At 38.7% G+C, this 19503-nt stretch overlaps 1 protein-coding gene across 18 annotated transcripts in view; it reads right to left on the reverse strand.

The window, feature by feature from the left end:
- SRPK2 (SRSF protein kinase 2) overlaps window positions 1-19503 on the reverse strand; it is a 214460-nt gene that overhangs the window by 146271 nt on the left and 48686 nt on the right. For 2 of the 18 annotated variants that reach the window (XM_081079979.1, XM_081079976.1), the window contains exon 3: window positions 12684-12735. The exons of the other annotated variants lie outside the window; for them this stretch is intronic. The gene's annotated coding sequence lies outside the window, so the exon portion shown is untranslated. The remainder of the gene's footprint in view (window positions 1-12683; window positions 12736-19503) is intronic. 18 annotated transcript variants of the gene reach the window in all.

Consider the following 19503-nt stretch of genomic DNA (forward strand, 5'->3'; position numbering starts at 1 on the left):
GAAATGGTAGAGCTAGAGGACAAACCAGGCAACCTGGCTTCTCATAGTATTTATAGTGGGTTCACAGTAACATTCATGGTGAGCTCAAGTGTCATAAACTAATTTTAAACCGGCAGAGATGAAGAACACATAGTGAACAGCACTGGACAAGACTCTGGAGAATATTCAGTAACAATAACTCAGGGGTGCGATAAAACTGTCAAAATGAAAGAAACTAACTTCATTTTAGAAAAAAAGTAACAAGTGGACTGTCAGAAATAGCAAACCAATTGCTAATCACAGATAGTTTTATGGAGTTCAGTAGTAACATACTAACATAACGAAGTCTTGTAAACCTGTGCTCCAAAAACCAGAGTACACAACTGCTGGACATGTTTGCCACATTTCCCTTTGTCATAAACTGTACAGAATGTCTTATTCAACTTTTACAAATTTTTCAAAACACACTGGCTTTCCCTGATGTAGGGACCATCTCATCCTACAGCCTCCAGCCAGCAGCCCGTGGCTGTGCATTCTAGAAAACACTGAGGGCACGGAGGTCCACGCTATAATCACCTGAAAGGCCTTCAGAAGTGATCACATTCTGGCAAACTGCTTCCCCAAACCGACAAAGTTTTAACAGTCAACAAAACCTTCGCTAAATCCATCTATATCAGTTACTTTTGTTTTGTTTTCATTTTTAATTAAAGTATAATTTACATACCGTGTTTCCCCAAAAACAAGACCTAGCCGGACAATCCGCTCTAATGTGTTTTTTGGAGCAAAAGTTAATCTAAGACCCGGTCTTATTTTACTATATGACTAGGTCTTATCTAATGTAAGACCGGGTCTTAGATTAATTTTTGCTCCAAAGGATGCACTGGAGCGGATTGTCCAGTTGGGTCTTATTTTCGGGGAAACAGGATACTCTAAAATTCACCCTTTAATGTTCAATTCTGTCAGGAGTCTGTGAGAAACAAACATCCCCAAACAAGATACAGAAGAGTTCCGAGGCCCAAAACAACCCCCCCAGGCCACTCTACAACCAGCCCTTGTCGCACCCCAGCTCCTGATCTGTCTTCTGTCCCTGTAATCTTACCTCTGCTTTTTCAAATGCAATTGTACAGTCTGTGTGCTTTCCAGTCTGATTTCTTTCACGTAGCATAATGCGTTCTAGATTCATATCAGTTCACTTATTCCTATTGTTCAGTATGGATGCATCACCAGTTGAGAGAAATGTAAATGGTTCCCATTTTTGGCAAGGGTTAAATAAAAAAGCTGCTATGAAAGCAAAGGTTTGGTATGAGCGTAAGTTTTCATTTCACTTGGGTAAAGCCCAGGAGCGCGTCAGATGGTACAATGTGTGACGGCTCCAGCGGCTCCGGGTCCTCACCAGGCAGCACATGGCAGAGTCAGTTTCTTTTTAACTATTCTAAAAAGTGTACAGAAGTACCGCATGATTAGAAGTACCTCATGAGTCATAAAATGGACCATCTTTTTTGTGCTTCTTTGCCATCTATACATCTTCTTTAGTGAAATTAGTGCTTTTACCTGTTTTTAATTGATGTTTTTTCTTATTGAGTTTGCAGAGTTCTTTATATATTCTGGATAAAAGTCCTTTTTCAAATAATGTGATTTGCAAATGTTTACCAGTTTGCAGCTTCTCTTTTTGTTACCTTAAGAGTGTCTTTCAGGGAGGGGGGTTCACAGTGTGAGGGATATAAATGATGAACGTCTAAGTATTACCTTGTCTTGTACACCTGAAACTAATAAATTTAAAAATAAATTAAAAAAAAAAGAGTGTCTTTCAGAGAAGACTTTGATGGAAGTTCAATTTATCTTCTTTTTAATGCTTTTGGTATCTTATTTAAGAAATCTTTGCCTAACTCAAGTCACAGCGACTTTCTCCTACGTTTTCTTCTAGTAGTTTGTAGTTTTCCATTTAAGTCTATAATCCATTTTGAGTTAATTTTTGTGTATTACGCAACGTACACTAACACTTTGCTCTATTATACCCCTAACTTTGAAGAAAACCTCACTTACCCTACCTGCCCCACACCCCAAAACACACAACGACAGTTTGTACCCTGGGGGAGTCGTCCCAGCTTGCTAAGAGTTACAGATTCCTAGAGTAGGAGGAGACCTCAGAAGTCATCTCATCCTATCACTTGATGTTCGCAAAGATTCAACTTTCCTTCTCTCCCACACTGGCCACAAGCCCCTGGTGGCAGGTCCTCCTCGCTCCTAACAACTAAATAAAGCACAATGCCACTGCTACAGCAGGTGCATGATAAAAGTCGCTATCAAGATTACCAAATTAACAGGTACTTCTCAGGGATCATTCTTCCCTATAGCGTCCTACGTAGCACACCCTTCTCCTCTGGCTCTCTTATTCCTTCCTCCAAAACCTAAATGTCAAGCATCTTCACTCAACATTATCTCCATAATGCTAAAAATTTCAAGGAAAATGTGAGATATTGCAAGAAGCACTGGACTTAGAATAATTAAGACCTGGGTTCAATCCCAAACCCTTGTTAGTTTTGTAAACTTCGGGAAAGATGCTGAAACTTGATAAATCCTGTTTTCTGACCTTTAAAATCTGAGATTTGGTGTTATGATATTCTATAATTTCTTTCTATTTAACTAAATCTTAATGTTTCTTTCTGATATTACCCTTTCTCTTCTCATTTTTTAAGGCCTACCCAAAAAAAATCAGAACCTGAAAGAACACTGCAGCTAATATATCTATTTCTAGTACATTTTGATTACCTTAAAAAGGAACTCTACAAAATTATAAATATTAACCTTTTGGTATGTTATACCATGGCCAGGAGAGATATAATGGTCCCTTCATCCCACAAGAAGCATAACCTATTTTGATACAATGCCTTCCAGGAATGTGAGTCACCAAAATGGCTTAGCTTAATAGAATCATAAATTTTAGAATATGACACGATGGATAGACTGGATGTCCACCATGCAATCCTTCATATAAATATTTCTTTCCACAGAGCTTTTAAGACTTTGTGTGGTACACAGATTATTGTGAGACTTGCTGATAAAAACTTGGAGCTGTTACGAAACTCTTGCCTACCAACTAGCAAGGATGGGCTGGCCACAGGAAACTCCTGGCTTAGACCAGCCCCCTTTCCCACAAGTTCTGACAATTCCTGGAGCTCCTCACAGTACAATTTGTTTGCTCTAGAGCAGGGGTGTCAAAACTGCAGCCCGCGGGCCAACTGCGGTCCGCAATCCACTGTTAATTGGCCCACGGCAAATTCCAAAAATATATTTAGTTTAGTTAAATAAACCAGTTGAGGCAACACATACTTCACCTGGAGTGAGTGGCCCAGCTGTTTGTGTATTTTACCGTATATGGCCCTTGGTAAAAAACATTGAAAACTTTTGACACCCCTGCTCTAGAGTTATAAGAGGGATACCTACCCCACAACACTCTGAAACTGTCCATCAGTGTAGAAGAAAAGTGTACTGGGAGAATCCTCTATGTTTGTGAAGAGCTGGAGGTGGTAAGATTTGAGCTGACCTAGCTGGACAATCAGCTCTAATGTATCTTTTGGAGCAAAAATTAATACAAGATCCGGTATTATATTTATTACATTATATCATATTATAGTAAAATAAATCTTATAGTAAAATAAGACCAGCTACGTATCTTACATCATGAGTAGGATACACAGTTTCAACACATACACAAATGTAACTTTAAAATATAATTTTTGGGCCAGCCCGGTGGCTCAGGCAATTGGAGTTCTGTGCTACTAACTCCGAAGGCTGCTGGTTCGATTCCCACATGGGCCAGTGGGCTCTCAACCACAACGTTGCCAGTTCGATTCCTCAAGTCCCGCAAGGGATGGTGGGTAGTGCCCCCTACAACTAAGATTGAACACGGCACCTTGAGCTGAGCTGCTGCTGAGCTCCTGGATGGCTCAGTTGATTGGAGCACCACAAGGTTGCAGGTTCAACTCCCGCAAGGGATGGCGGGCTGTGCCCCCTACCACTAGCAACAGGCAACTGGACCTGGAACTGAGCTGCGCCTTCCACAACTAAGACTGAAAAGACAACAACTTGACTTGGAAAAAAATTCCTGGAAGTACACACTGTTCCCAATGAAGTCCTGTTCCTCTTCCCCAATAAAATCTTTAAAAAAAAAAAAAAAAGAAAAAAGAAAAAAATATATGTTAATTTTCAAGAATGATTTATGGAAACAAAAAAACAGGCACAAGAGGAATGTGTTCTAACTTTTTCATGTAAAACATTACTATAAGAAATTTCATATTACTGTAAGAAAAGTAAAGAAATTATGAATGATTCCTTCATGACAGCATTATGTATTGAAAATATCCTCAAATTTAGAGTCAGAAAATTGGTATTTGAATTTTGACTGATCCCAAAATGAGGAATCTGATACCTCAAATTAAGTATGTTTCATTTTCCATAAGTCTGTCTCCTCATCTATAAAGTGCTGTAGAAGTAATAATTTGATTCATCCAATTTAATGATTATGCAGGAAAATCAGAACAGAAGAAAAGTTGGCAGGAGTGGGAGGGGGTCGGGGGTGGCAAATAAATATATGGAAAGTTGGTCAAGATTGTTTCCAACATTTTCAATAAGTAACAAAGAGCAGTCAGAACCAGTTTTCTGTTCTGGATCTTTCATGAACAACTAAAAAAGTAACATTCTGAGAAAATTATTAGTGCTAATGATAAAAGTTTTCATTATGACCTGAAAACATGAAATGTGCAATGGAAAACTTTGCTGCAGTCCAAACCCAAGAAAACATGCATATCAAAATCACAAGTGAGGACAAAGTTAACTTGTTTATTTGATCTCAATGGCACTGCTCGCATAGGAGGCGTCCCATAGAGACCAAGAGTCAATTGGACCCATTGTTCAAGCTGGCTGCATGTAATAAGGAGTTAACTGTGGCTCAGAAACTAGTTTCATCATCCTGTAAACGTTCTGGCTCATAGACCATGAGTCAAAAACAATAAACCAAAAGCTCTAACAACCTAGACAGCCCATCCATGTTATTCACCAGACTTGGCACTCGATGACTTTTGGCCAATGCCAAAAATTGATTCTAACATCAAAGGATAAAAATTTACAAGCAGTAAATGTATTCAAACCCTAAAGGTGTTAACAAGACCTTGAGGTACAATGGCAGCATTGTTGGAGTAAGTACACACCATTTGAAAGCCAGATTCATTTCAGCCTAGAACTGGCCGGTGTTATTTATTTATAAGGAAGTCTTACTCAGACCATAAAAACTGCAGAGAAGTGCCACCTTCAATTCTTTCGGAACAAGGCAGATATGACATGTGTGTATGCATACTAAAGTAAACAGGAATGTCTTTCCCAAAGACTTGAGACTGAGTTGTGTCTTAACCCTTCATTTCTCATTAAGTAATATCCTAATGCTTACATAACCAATGGTAAGAAAAACTGAAAAACTAATGGTAAGACAAATCGAAAAACCAAAATATTTGGTCTATCCTTTCATTTTAGCATTGTGAATATAGGAGTCCAGAGACTAATGATATATAGAGCAATCCAGCCTGGGCACCTCAGGACTCCCCTGGACTCAGCTTACTGGGTCCCAGCAATTATTAGTAATTACTACTATATCCTGCCTACAGATCCCCAGAGACCAGGGACACCTGTTTGCTGAAAGAAAAACTAAAAGCTTTCCTAGACTAGAAATAAATCAGCAAGTATATATTTTTAAAACCAAACTACTACCACATAGCTATAGAAAATCCTTGACCTAATTAAAAAATATATAAAATATCACTCCAGTCTAGACTCTAGTAGTGTCTAGACTGTGGCAATAAATAACTGTTGCACAAAATGCTTTAGGTCAAGTGCCTAAAGCATATTCTCTGGGATTCTAAAGCCTTGGATGGGGAAAATAACAAAAATCCTGCTGCCTGTTATTCTATCACAGCAGTATACAAAAAACCATTAAAAGAAATTAATATTTAGTTTATTCTGGAAAAATAACTTTAAGAAATAAAAAGTTTCTTCCAGATAAAGTATGCTCTCCTCATCATTCTTCTGTTATTTTAACTCTTTTGTATAATTTGGGGGAGAGTCAGTGCTGAATTACCCAAAAAGAAGATGACACACACTGTAGGAAAAAAACTCACCTACCCTCTTAAGTTCAGGGACTGGGACCTGCAAATCAAACTGACATACAACAGATTAACAAAAGAAAAATATTTATTTACACATACGATACTCATACACACAGGAAAATTCAGGGATGAGTAACTCAAAAGGACGGGTAGAATGTGGGGTTTATATACGATACGAAAGGTAAAGTATGGAGAAGAGGCTAAATAAACAAAGGAAAGGAGTTTGGGGCTTCTGTGGGTATGCGGTTGGGAGGATTTGTGAGAAGGTGACTAGGATATGTAGAGTAGTAAATAAGGGTTGTTTGGTAAGATATTTTATGCAGAGAAGAGTCACTCTCCTCTTCCAGGTATGGGAAAGGGAAAAACTTTTACACGTGTAAATTTATGTCCTGCTTTCAGACAGAAAGTAAGAGGGCAGACAGCAAATTACCTTCAGCTCAAAACAATATTTTTGCCAAAGTGGCGTATTTTGAGGTAGCATACTCTGTTCCCTTTCAACATGTTCAGGGAGCCAACAAAACAGGGGTACCAAAAATAAGAAAAATGCTTTTTTCTTTAAGATTTATATTTTATGTATTTTTTAAATCCATGGGTAACAATAAGAATTCTTCTGGAAGTCTTTTCTTTAGTTTGCACTTCAGTATTGTCATTTTTCATTTTGCAGGGCAAGAGGCTTTTAAAGCACTTAATGAGGCTGTGACAGGTCATCTATCTCTATACTCTTCGTGCCTTTAAATATATTGACTAAAATACACCATAAATAGTTTCAGAACATTAATAACTATGAAATTACTGCAAATGGTACATACTGTATAACCATTTCTGATATCGCTAGAAAGAACTAAACTGTTTAAGTAGAAATTTTTAAACTTAAGAAACTACACCACATCTTCTGATCGACTCTTTTAAACGAGGCACACAATGTTCTTTTAAAATCTCATGAAAGAAAGAGGAGAGGCGTTTTCTACCCTTACAGTACCAGGATATTATTCTGCCTGAACAAAGAAGAAAACAGTCATATAGAAAGACTTATTTGGCTAACTGCCCCTCCCCTCCAGTTGGCAAGATGCCACCTTCAGCTGGAAAACCATTTAACCAAGATACTTGATTACAAATGTCTTTATCTGTAATCTATTTTAATGTTGGATACATCCCTAACTTGAGAATAATTTTTTTTTTTAAGAATAACTTTTAAGAAGAAAAGGAGGAGCAAATGGCATATATCTCAGAACTAAAACACTATCACAGGAGCATTTATGTAAAATAATACCAAGAAGGGGGAGATAGGGCTACAATACTGAAAAAAGAAATGTTTGAACACAAACTTACAAACTGATTACGGAAATGCAAACTCACATTTATGGCCAGGTGTCAAATTACCACGCCACCCTAGTTCTAAAAAGGAGATACGATCTTTTTCCTCTTATTTTGCAACTCTGCTTAGTGGAGAAAGAGACTGAGTATCAGGCAGTTACAACTGAACATAGCCTGCAAACACAAAGGTCTCAGCTCAAAAGGCGGTTTTAGTTTAAGGGTCAGATTTTACAATGGAAACGGGATAATAACTACCTTGGAGGGAGACTTAAATTAATTATGATTTCCCCAATAATTATGATTCCCCCAATAAGGGTGTGTGTGGGGGGGTGTTCAACTAAAGAAATTAATTTTAGTGCTATTTTAGTAGTCTTACTACTGAAAAATTTAGAGGTACAAATGCCGTTCCATCTGCCGTGTTTGGATACAAAGAGGCTTTTCTTCATGTAATAAGAAAGCCTTATTGTTAAAAAAGAATTCCGTGATCCTTCAAAAAAGATCAACAAATAGTAAGCCAAAAAAGGGCATATAGAATCGAACAATTTCCAATGTATAATAAATAAGTGGTTTACTCCAGAACTCAGTCTGTTGGGTTGGTGACCGAGTCCCACAAACGAGGACAAGCAGGTGAAAAAAGCCTCCTGTTCCCACCCGCACCCACCACTGCCATCCATTCAGCAATTGACATAAGCATATGTACTCTCTCCTTTTGTTTCCAAATATTATTTAAATCTTACTTTTTATATTCTACTTTTATACAGGAAAAAAATACTTGACAAAAGTAACAAAAACATACTTTAGCAGTGCCTTGCTGAAGTCGCTAATAAATATAACTATGATGTAAATACAGAATCCAGATGAACTTATATTGAAAGTGGTTGTGTGACAAGTAAGGATATGGGTAGGTTTTGTTCTTATGTCTACATTCTGATTTCCTACATTTGACTATAAATATACATTTTATAACCAGAATGTATACTTTATCTTTTATAATCGTAAAAATGTAATAATGAAGTGAGATGTACCATGGTGAATAAGCATATGGGCTCTGGCTGACTGCCTGGACTCGAATCAAAGCTCCTACAATGCAAATCGCTTACTATCCCTAACCACCAGTTACAGAAACAGAATACAGTAAGAATACCTACCTCACAAGACTGCAGTGAGGATGACACCAGACAGTACATGCAGAAGTGCTTTGCAAAGCACCTGCCCAAGTTGAAGGCCTTGACAAATACAAGCAGCAGCTACACTACTGTAAGTGCAGGCTTATCCCCTGACGTGCCAAAATACATCCCACAGTTCCACGTCTGGGGTTAGAGCTTCTGTTGCTCCAACTGGAGGTCATAACAATTTATGACACTGTTTTCATAGAAAGTTAATTCTGCACCACAAGGAATAAAAACATACACTAGAAACAAATCCTATTCTCCTTTTGCCAATAACCAAATGTGAAACAGACTGAGGTGGCACCTGAACATTTCCTTAGCTCTCCTACTCTCATTTCACCTCCCAAGCGTTCATAGGACTCTGCCTTCAGAGAGCTCTGGAAAACCCAAGCCGACCGTTCCAATGTGTAAACATGCTGTTTATACTAAAACTATTATATACTACAACTTCTATTTAGGGCAACCGACGGGCAGGGGGCTATCTTAAAGAATGGTGGACATGTATTGACTTTAATTTAATTGTACTAACTTTTATCTTCATTCTGAAGACCACCTAAAAAGCTATAATGCAAAATTCTTACTGTGATTTGAAGCCAAACAGTATTCTTCTGTTTTTGAAGCTTTCTAACTTCCAATAATTACATATAAGGTAACAGAAATTTCACTCTGAAGAATTCTTATTTGTGAATCTCTCTGTTAATAAAGAGTAATAGCAACATCAGAAGCACTGTGCACTAAGTACTAATTAATACCAGACACTGTTGTAAACATTACGTGTAAGAATTTATTTGCTTTAGACAACAATCCTTGGAGGTAAATACTTTTGCAATTCCCAGGTACCGCTGAACAAACTGAAGCAAAGAGAGGGGAAGTGGTGAATCTCAGGACTGAAATCCAGACAGTATCTTGTGCTTTTTCACCACAAGGCTGGTCTCAGTTTGGTGGTCGACATAAACACTTCCTACTGGCAGGATCACTTCTTCTGTAGTACGTAAAGCACCTGACGTCGATATTTTGAGCGTGTCAGAGGGCAGAAAGGGGTAATCATGAGTTTCTACTTATTCAACCAGAAGATTCTATTCCCAAAGAACCATCAGCGTATCTGACCCTTTCTTCAGTCTGCACAGTAGTTAAGAAGATACTGTCAGCCATAGTATTCCCAGCAGTCACTCGCTTTTATCTGAAAAGGAGTTTCATAATTAACCTAAATATTATACTTAGATGACTTGTAACACCATCATACAAGAACAGGTAAAATGTCTCTCTCCCTAATCACTCATTCTCATTGGAGCCTCACCATTTCTGCCCCTACTTCTCACACTTCTCTAATCCTCAGTACACACTGCTGCAGAGTCAAGTTTCAAAAACAAAAAACTGATTCCATTACCACCCTGAAGAAAGCCTTCAATTCCTACAAAGTATTTTGCTTTGGGGTTTTGTGATCAGTCCCCTGTGAAAATGTAACATGAATTTATGGACCATGGCCATAAATGAGTCCACAAATTTTGCATATGGTCATACTAAGAACACAATTGATTTACTGCCTTAAAACCCCATACATAAGTAACAAAATTCCATTTTAATTTCATAAAGGAATTAAAGATTTCTCTAGGCAGTCCATAAACGTTTGCTGATGGTAAGAAGTTTATCTTAACAAACCATGCATCAATATACAGATGACATGTCAAAAACTTTACATAGTAATTTACGAACTTCAGAATGATAAACTTTCCCATAACTAAATGTTTCATTTTATGTGAGCCTATGTCATCAGGACAGTCACTCTGCTAACATACTTGGATAGTCAACTCATGGGCCCTTTGTGTAGATTTCAGTTGTATATGTGCGTAGGAAAGTTTAAGGCTCTGTCCTCCATCAGCCTCATAGGAAAACAGAACTGCAGAAACATACCAGAAACCAAGCTCAAACCGCTCCCGCCTTCGACCAAAAGACAAAGTGGAGACAGACAGATCCGGTTGTAGGCATGCAGTATGCCCTTCCTCTAGACGGGGAATCCAATCCCAAGTGTCCCAAGGGGATAGCAGGTAACAGGAGTAAAGCAGGCCTCTGGTAAGAGGAGAAGGGTGGGACTCTGGCAAACCGTCAACCACAGCCAGGTCCAGGGGACAGCCATTGCGCAAGAATGCAGGTGCAGGGTGGCCAGTCAAATTTTTCCAGATATGGAAAGAGGGGTTCTTACAGGAAATGCCCCAGGTAGCCAAGCACCATGAGGCTCATGAACACACGGCAGGCGTGATCCAGCCCACATCTAGCAGTTCACACTTCGTGACAGTATAGACCTTCATTATTCATTTCACAGACAGGAATTGGTGCCAGCCCTGCACACATACGCTCCTAGGCCTGGGGACAAAATGAAGAAGCCAGTGTGTCCTCATCCAGTTCAAGAGAAGACAGAACGCCATGAATGCGGCAGTCAGCACAGCGAGAGCCAGGCAGAGGCGGGAAGGACGCAGTCAGCAGAGAGGGAGCAGTAATTCAGGTACATCTTCCCCTGGCAGCGGGGCGAGGATTGGGGCCTCTGGGATGAGTCCTAGTAGGACAGATAGGAAAAGGCAAACTGTGCAGCTGAGAGAACAGTAATGCCAAGTGTGAAGACGCTGGGTGACGAAGCTGGAAGGTGCCCTCGGGGGACGAGAGGAGGGGGCACCACAGCAGCTGGAGCAACTGAAATTCAGGGAAGAGAAAAGGACTGAAACAAATACAGGTAGCAGATAAAACCATGAGAACGGATCACAGTATCTATCAGAATGGCAAAATCGGCAAATCTGACAGATACGTTCAGAATTTTAGTAATATTGTAGTAATTTTAGTAATATTTATTGTAATCTCTTTCCTAAGTAATACATGTTAAATGTAAACAAAGTAGAAAGTCATAAAAAAGAAAATTTTATATCACCCATAATCCTACACTAACTGCTATGCACTTCCTTTCCATCTAGAAATATCCAATGACATTCTCCTCCACAATCTTCACTCTACTTATTTTTCCCTTGATCCTAATTTTTATCCACTTAAGACTTCTCCATTTTGGCACATCAATCATAAGCCTCCTCAAACCTTAAGTGAAATGAACAGGAACGTAAAAAACTAAGTTTTGTTGCAGTTTAAAAAGCCAAACCCACCTTTCTACAAACACAATATTTATGTCAACTGCTTCAGCCTTTCCACATAGCACAGGCCAGAAAGAGGTGCCCTCTATTCGTTTCCATCAGAGACCCACACTCTAGGAAAGGTTTGGCCCTGCACAGGGTATGACCCAGCGTAACTGCTTTAGTCGACTATAAGCTGCAATAAAAGTAAACAGCTATTTTATGCATCAAAGGACATTACCAAGAAAATAAAAAGACAATCTATAGAATGGGAAAAATATTTACAAATCATATGTCTGATATAGGTCTACTATCCAAAATATATAAAGAACTCTTATAAATCAACAAAAAGACAAATAACCCAATTAAAAGATGAGCAAGGGCCTTGAAAAGACCTTTCTCCAAAGAAGATATAAAAATAGCCAACAAAAACATGAAATGATTAACATTATTAGTCATTAGGAGAATACAAATATAAAACACAAGGCTCTCCTTCATACCCAGTAGACTGGTTATCATCAAAAATATAAAAAATAAGTGTTGTAAAAGATGTGGAAAAACTAAAACGCTTATGTTTCAGTGGGAATGTAAAGTGGCTTAGTCACTGAGAAAAAGTTTGGCAGTCACTCAAAACGTCAAACAGAATTGCCCCATGACCCGGAAATTCCACCCCTGGGCATATAACCAAAATAACTGAAAGCAGGTACTCAAACAAATTCTTGTACATGATTGCTCATAGCAGCACCACTTACAATAGCCAAAAAGTAGAAACAACCCAAATAATGCATCAGTGAATGTACAAACCAACTGTGGTATGTCTGTGCAATGAAACATATTCAGCCATAAAGCAATGAATTCTGACACATGCTACAGCATGGATCTTCAGGACATAGGCTAAGTGAAACAAGCCAAGCACAAAAAAACAAACACTGTATGATTCTACCTATATCTGGTACCTGGAGTAGTCCAACTCAGAGAGACAGGAAGTGGAATGGTGGTTGCCAGAGTCTGGAGAGAGAGGGGAATAGGGAGTTGTTTAATGGGCAGAGTTTCACATTTGCAAGATGAAGAGTTCTAGAAATCGGATGCAGAATGTGAATGTACTTAACTGCATACGTAAAAACGGTTAAGATGGTTCGTTCTAGGCCAGTACAGTGCATGCAATATACGGTTGTTGAATAAAAGCAACAAGTGAAGTTTAGGGCAAAAGAATTCTAAATTTGTTAACTGTGTCTGTTCTCTTCAAAATCTGACTTATTCACACTTTCCTTTAGCAGTACAGGTAAACGGCCATATTAAAGTCATCACTATGAAGATTATGCAGCACCACACAAAATGCTTAACATATTGTTAAGTGTAAAAAGGAAAATCCACAATTACAGGCTATGTTTACTACTTGCAAATATTACATGAGTATATGCATATGGACAAGTGGAAGGTAAAACAGAAAATGAAAACAATTTGCTCTATTGGGTGATGGACTTACTGGCTTCTGTGAATGTGCTTATATTTATACAATAACTATTGCTTTTAAATGTAAAAAAATGGTTAAAATGATAAATTTTATGTTATGTGTATTTTGCCAAAAAAAATTTTTTTTTTAATTTTTAAAAGAATGAAGTACTGATACATGCTATAAAGGGGATGAACTTAAAAACATTACCCCAAGTGAAAGCCAGATACAAAAGGTAAAATGTTCTGCGAAATTCCCAAAATAAGTAAATCCAGAAAGAGAGAAAGTAGATTGGTGGACCCCAGAAGTTGCGGGGGGAGAATGGGGAGCAACCGCTATATTAACATAAGCGTTTCTTTAGAGGGTGATGAAAATGTTCTTGAATTAAGTAACAGAGATGGTGGCACTACTATGTGATATAGTAAAAATCACTGAATTCTATACTTTTAATGGGTGAGTTTTATGGTATGTAAAATACATGTAATTTAAAAAAAAAATTTTCAGTAAGAAGCTGCTCTTTTGGAGCTACTGCGCCATATAAAAATAATACAACCAAAACTACTGGTCCAATGATATTTTCCCACTTTTGTATTTACCTGCAGATATCAGTTTTGTGTAAATTAATACAATTTTCTTCACTTCTCTTTCCTAGGCGGTGAGTGTGTTTTGAGAAGCTCCTGGCTCGGCCTGAACGACTAAGGACGACACCCACACTGTCTTTGTGGGACCCTAAACCCCACCCTCACTAACCACAGGCGGCTCTCTATTGCCTCTCCTACCACCACAGACTCACCTCACTGATGCTCCCCATCTCCACTCTGCTCTGCTCCTCTGCTGTCACTTTTCCTTTCCTATTCAGCCGGTTACACCTCTGTCCCAGCCAGGGCCAGTGCCACCCGCTTGTGCCCTAACTGCTGGATGGCCTTGTACTCAGGAGTTGCTTTGTAACTGGCAAGTTTTATAAGCTCTAATGCTAGAAGAAGGGGGAAAAAAAAAGGAAAGAAATGGGAGAAAATGCTCTGAAGACAAGGGAGAGAGGTAGAGAAAGAAGAAACTGTTTCAAGTTACAATAAAAACAGAATCAAAAGCCCAAAAAAGATTAGGGGACACAGTTCAGTTAGCCAAACCAGACGAAGAGGACTCTAACTAACGAAGGAATATTAAAAGACAGCTAAAGGATGTGAGAGTCACGAAGCGCAGAGAAGTAACAAGAAACAGAAAGGGAGGGGTGGTGAAACATGGCCTAGGGAGACGCAAACCTCAAGCAAGTGGCCCTCAGGGTCAGAACAAATCTCTCGGTGCTCACACCCCTGCGTCTGGTTACAAAGAAAAGGCGCGCAGAGGCAGAATATCACTCAAGACCTGCAGGAAGCATGAAGAAAACCTCACAGTGGGTAGAGAAGCACACTCTGTATTTATTGTAGAGGCTCTAATTCCTGACAGTGTACCGTATTTCGCCGTGTGTGATGCGCACTTTATTGCCCAAATTTGTGAGGAAAAATAAGAATTCCCATTATATATGGGTAGTACTAATTCCATGTCTATATATTTTTAATTATTTTATAATATTTATGCTTATGACTTAAAAGTGTAGCCCTAGAAATCAGTAACAATATCCATATGCAAAATACTATCCTGAAATACGATAATAGGTTTTGTTGAACTTACAATGAACTTGCAACAATGAAGAGTTCTTGGCCTTCTGCTGCATATATATCATAAATTTATTTCCGGTACATAATATTTCTTGTACCTTGTATCTGTTCTTGTGTTTTGCAATTATTTGTTACATAAAATTCCTTGTACCATGTTAAAAAAATGAATGCTAGAACTCCTCTGTAATTAACAAAACAACAAGTACCTAAACATACACAAATAAAAATTTGAATTAAAAACTAAAATGAAAGATATTTTCCCTGAAAGTTTGGGCCAAAAAATGTAGGTACACATTATATATAAGAGCACATTATACACAGCAAACTACGGTAACATTCTGACTTTCCAGGTAGGATTATTTGTGTCACCCTTGAGGAGTCAAAGCTTTTTTGCACCTATTATCATTGTAATTACCAAAATCTCCCTACATTTGGATAGCCCCTTACAGCTTGCAAAATTCACCTGGGTTGTTCCTCACAATTATCCCAGGCAAACAGAGAATATCTGTCATCATCTTCAATTTACAAACGGGAGGTCTTCTGTCCTAATTTCTCCAGTGCGTTATAAACGAAGTCTATTCTCTAAAAAATATGTAATATCTGCTATATGCAAAAGAGTATGTATAGTACGAGGTATGATCACAAACTATGGTGAAGGCTGCTGCCAAGTGCCAATCAAAGGAAAGGCAGGGACCTGCAATACAGGAAGCGGCGCATCAAACCTTAGTAACAGTGTGACAAGTTTCAACTTGTTCAGTGCAGTCAGTTGGGTGTGAGCTACAGTTGAGAGAAGGTGTGTTTTAAACTGTGATGTAAATCATCCATCATGACAATGCTCTGTGTCACACATTGCTTCTGGTACATGGCAATTTCTACCAAAGAAAAACACATTACAATGTGTCCTCATCCACCTTATTCACGGGCTCTGGCACCCTGCAACTTCTGGCTCTTCCCCAAAGTCAAAATGATTCAGGACACTAAAGCAGCCACGACAGCGCAACTAAAGACACTCACAAAAGAGGACTCCAGAACTGCTTCAGAAAGTGGCAAGAACCATGGGGTAAGTGTGTTCAAAGCAATGGGGAGTATCTTGAGGGGGATTAACGGCAACATGTCTTTCACTATAATAACTTTTTTTTATTTAAACATTCACTATATTTTAGGCTCCCACCTCGTATACACTTCCAAGTTAAATAACACAATAATAAAGCAAACAATAGTGGGCCCATCCCCCAATATAAGAACTGAAACATTATAAATCCTGTAAAAGGTATCCATCCGATTATCCTTGCCAAGGCAATGAAGAGAACAAAAGTAGTAACTACAGGGTAAGGCAGGAAGGAAACAAAGATTCTTGGGTTTTGAACAGGGGAAAAGCCAGCGAAAAGGGAAAGACTAAAGCTGTGAACTTCAAGTCCACTTTGGCAGGGTTAAAGTAATTTCATCAGAACCTTTACTGAGAATGTGTCCAATCATTCAGGACAGCCCAAGGTGCCGACAATGACCTTGCTAAGTCTCCAACTTGAGAGAGTTGAAATCCTTGTTAGAAGTAACATGGACCCAGGTTTGCACCACGAATTACGGTATGGATTTTTCAGAGCTCACTGAGTGATGCCTCCACCAAATGATAAAAGAGGTATTTGGGTTTCCCAAAAAAAGGTACCACTGGTTCCTCTCTTTACCCCTAGTAAATGCTAACAGCCATCACCTCAGGGGAGGAAGCCAGAGAAGTTGCTTCTTCAAAGATCAGAAACCCCCGAGATTAAAATTCTGGAGCCTTTCAACTTCACAACCAAGAGATTTCTTTCCTGCAGATTTCATTGGAGGATAGGTTGCCATTTTAACCATCGCATTATTTTATCACATCTAATTAGAAGAATTAGAAGTACAGTCTCCCAAATCTTAATAAACTTAATTCTATCTTAAAGCATTAAACAGACATTTCTGAGCTCCATTTTCAATTACTCTTTCAGGAAATGGTCCCTTCTCTACCCAAAAACTCACGTAATTCAGCCCCACTTGATGCCTCCATGGTTGGTTTTTGGCCCATTGAAGGCAAGATTTTTATCTTACAGACTCCAGGTACACAGCATTCTGTTCACTAATGCCTAAACTAGTACATTCACCAGAGGACTATCATGTCACCAGAGTATGTATTTTCCCCAGAGCATTAATCTACTATATCCCTAGCACACTGAAGAAATAGTTCATCATTTATTTATTGTGCTGATCAAAAACAAATTAATTAACAACACTCCCCAGGAATCTTCAGTGAGCTCTGCATCTCTTCTAGGCACGCCCGAGTCCGTGGCTCAGCTCCCGCGTGCATGTGCGGGAGCGGAGGTCCCACAAGTGGGGCCAGCTCTGTCACTGACCATTAGCAATGCTGCAAGAGCTACTGCTGGCATAGACGGAACGATGTATGCACCAATAAGCAAAATAATACATAAACATGTTGAAATCCCTAAGTAATGATTTAAGTCATTGGAAGAAGACAGTCAACTAGTTTGAATCCACTAAATAAGAGGAAAAAAATCAAGCATGTATACTGACTTTCCTATACAAACTGCACCTGAAACATCCAAACAGTTGATACAGGGAAGCTTCTCTACAAAATATTCCAGGAAATAAAGAAAAAAATGATGAAATGACGATATTAACATTTTGGAACACCTAACGAATTAATGGAAGCAGGCAATTGTGGTCAGTGGCTGATAACTTCTCAAAAGCAGAGATAACCAGACATTATATACACTGCAAGATAAAAAGGTTAAAACGTCTTTCTGCAAAAATTAATGATCTTTTTAAACCTGAGGGAAAAATGCCAACATATATGACAGGGATTGTGGGTGTGGGAGGAGGTGCAGAATGGAGAGTCACATGAATGTGTGTTTCTTGAACTTTTTTTTTAAACCCCTCCTTCCGCCTCCCTCCACTCCGGTGCAAGCCGTTGTTTCTCAGTCTAGTTGTGTAGGCCACAGATCCCTGGCCCATGCTGGTATTATGAGCCTTGCGCTCCTCCCGGCTGAGGCCGTCGGTCGCTGGTCACCGGTCGTCCTCTCACAGCAGCTCAGGCAGCTCTCGCCGGCTTCCGGCCACTCACAGCAGCACAAGGTAGACTTGTTTAAAAAGAGGGGAAAAAACCCAAATAGAAAAACAGGCAAAGGATCTGGAAATTTATAAATGAAAAAATAGAAACAGCTAATAATATAAAGTTTGACCTCATTAATAATTAAGCAAATGTGAATTAAAATGACATCTATTTGTTTTATCTGCACTGCCCACAACTCACAAGAGTTTAATAACATGACTTGTGAAAGTATAAACTAGCCAAACCTTCCAAAGATCAATTTGGAAATGTTTATATATATACATATATGTATGTATATGTATACATATAAGTATATACACATATATACATATACGTGTGTACATATATATATATATGTATATATGATATGAACATTAAAATTTCTAACTAAAAGTGGGTCGTGGCCATTAAGTCACATCTTTGGCCTGTAGTTTCCCTAACAAAGGTCAATCTTTACCTTAAGTGAGCCTGTCTATTGTCTTTTTGCATCTAAGGTACCACCCTTGGAATGTCAGTTATTCCTTTTTCTAGACCCTTCAGGGCACAACCCACCCCACCAGAGCAGGAAACCACAGAACCCTTCAGTGTTGTTCTTGTCTCCTGATTACCATCTCTATAAGCTATAAAATGCTAATTATTAACTATCCTATACCCACCAATGAAAGAGAAGTATCAGTCTCTCCAATTTACTTTTTATCCAATCCCAGACATCCTCCCCTTTATTTTCTCCAACCCCTTAATCTACCACCAATGGATTTCATGTAACCCTCCTCCTTTGATGCTAATATATAAAATACGTTGCAAAACGCCATTTTCCAGAGCATTTGCTCAATCTGTTGAGATTTTGCTTCCCTACAGGTTTGGACATTTCTTACGTCAACAGTGGGTATATAACTCTTCTAATAAAGAAACAGTTACAAAGGAAACTAGAAAGATCAATACCAAAATATTATCAATTTCTAGTTAGTCAAGTATTTTTTCCCTTTTACACTCCTTTGTAAATTCAAATTTTCTTGCAATGAACACATATTATTTTCACATCTGGAAAAGTAACACACCACACATGCCATTAGCTAAACTGACTAATAGGATTTTAATAACTCTAACTACGAAAAACCCTGGACAAGTGATTTAAGCTCTCTGGGCCTGTTTCTTCAGAGATAAAACGCAGAAGCTAAAATAGATGAGTGGTTTTCAAACTGAAATTATGCATATAAAGTGCATTAATCCCTGGCCCAGAATGAACACTCAATACACACTAATGGTGTTTATTACTATTACCCACGGGCTCACAGCAGTGGAAACAGAACCTACCAGCAACCAGGAGAATCCCAGACCCACGACTATTTCAACCATTTGCCTTTTATGCTTTAAACATTGGGCTCCTGGATACGATTTCAACTAAAGAAAAGGACCTTCTGTTTCAAAGTTCTAAAGCCCCTTGAGCAGAGGACCCCTTACGTCCCTTGCAGTGTTATATAATTCTAAACAGTACACATCTGTATTTTCATTGCTTTCACAAGTTTAGAACTCTTCTCAGAGAACACAAATAATAAAAATCCAGGTTACCTGTATTT

This window comes from Rhinolophus hipposideros, assembly GCF_964194185.1.
Source record: "Rhinolophus hipposideros genome assembly, chromosome: 18".
In the NCBI taxonomy this organism is placed as follows: domain Eukaryota; kingdom Metazoa; phylum Chordata; class Mammalia; order Chiroptera; family Rhinolophidae; genus Rhinolophus; species Rhinolophus hipposideros.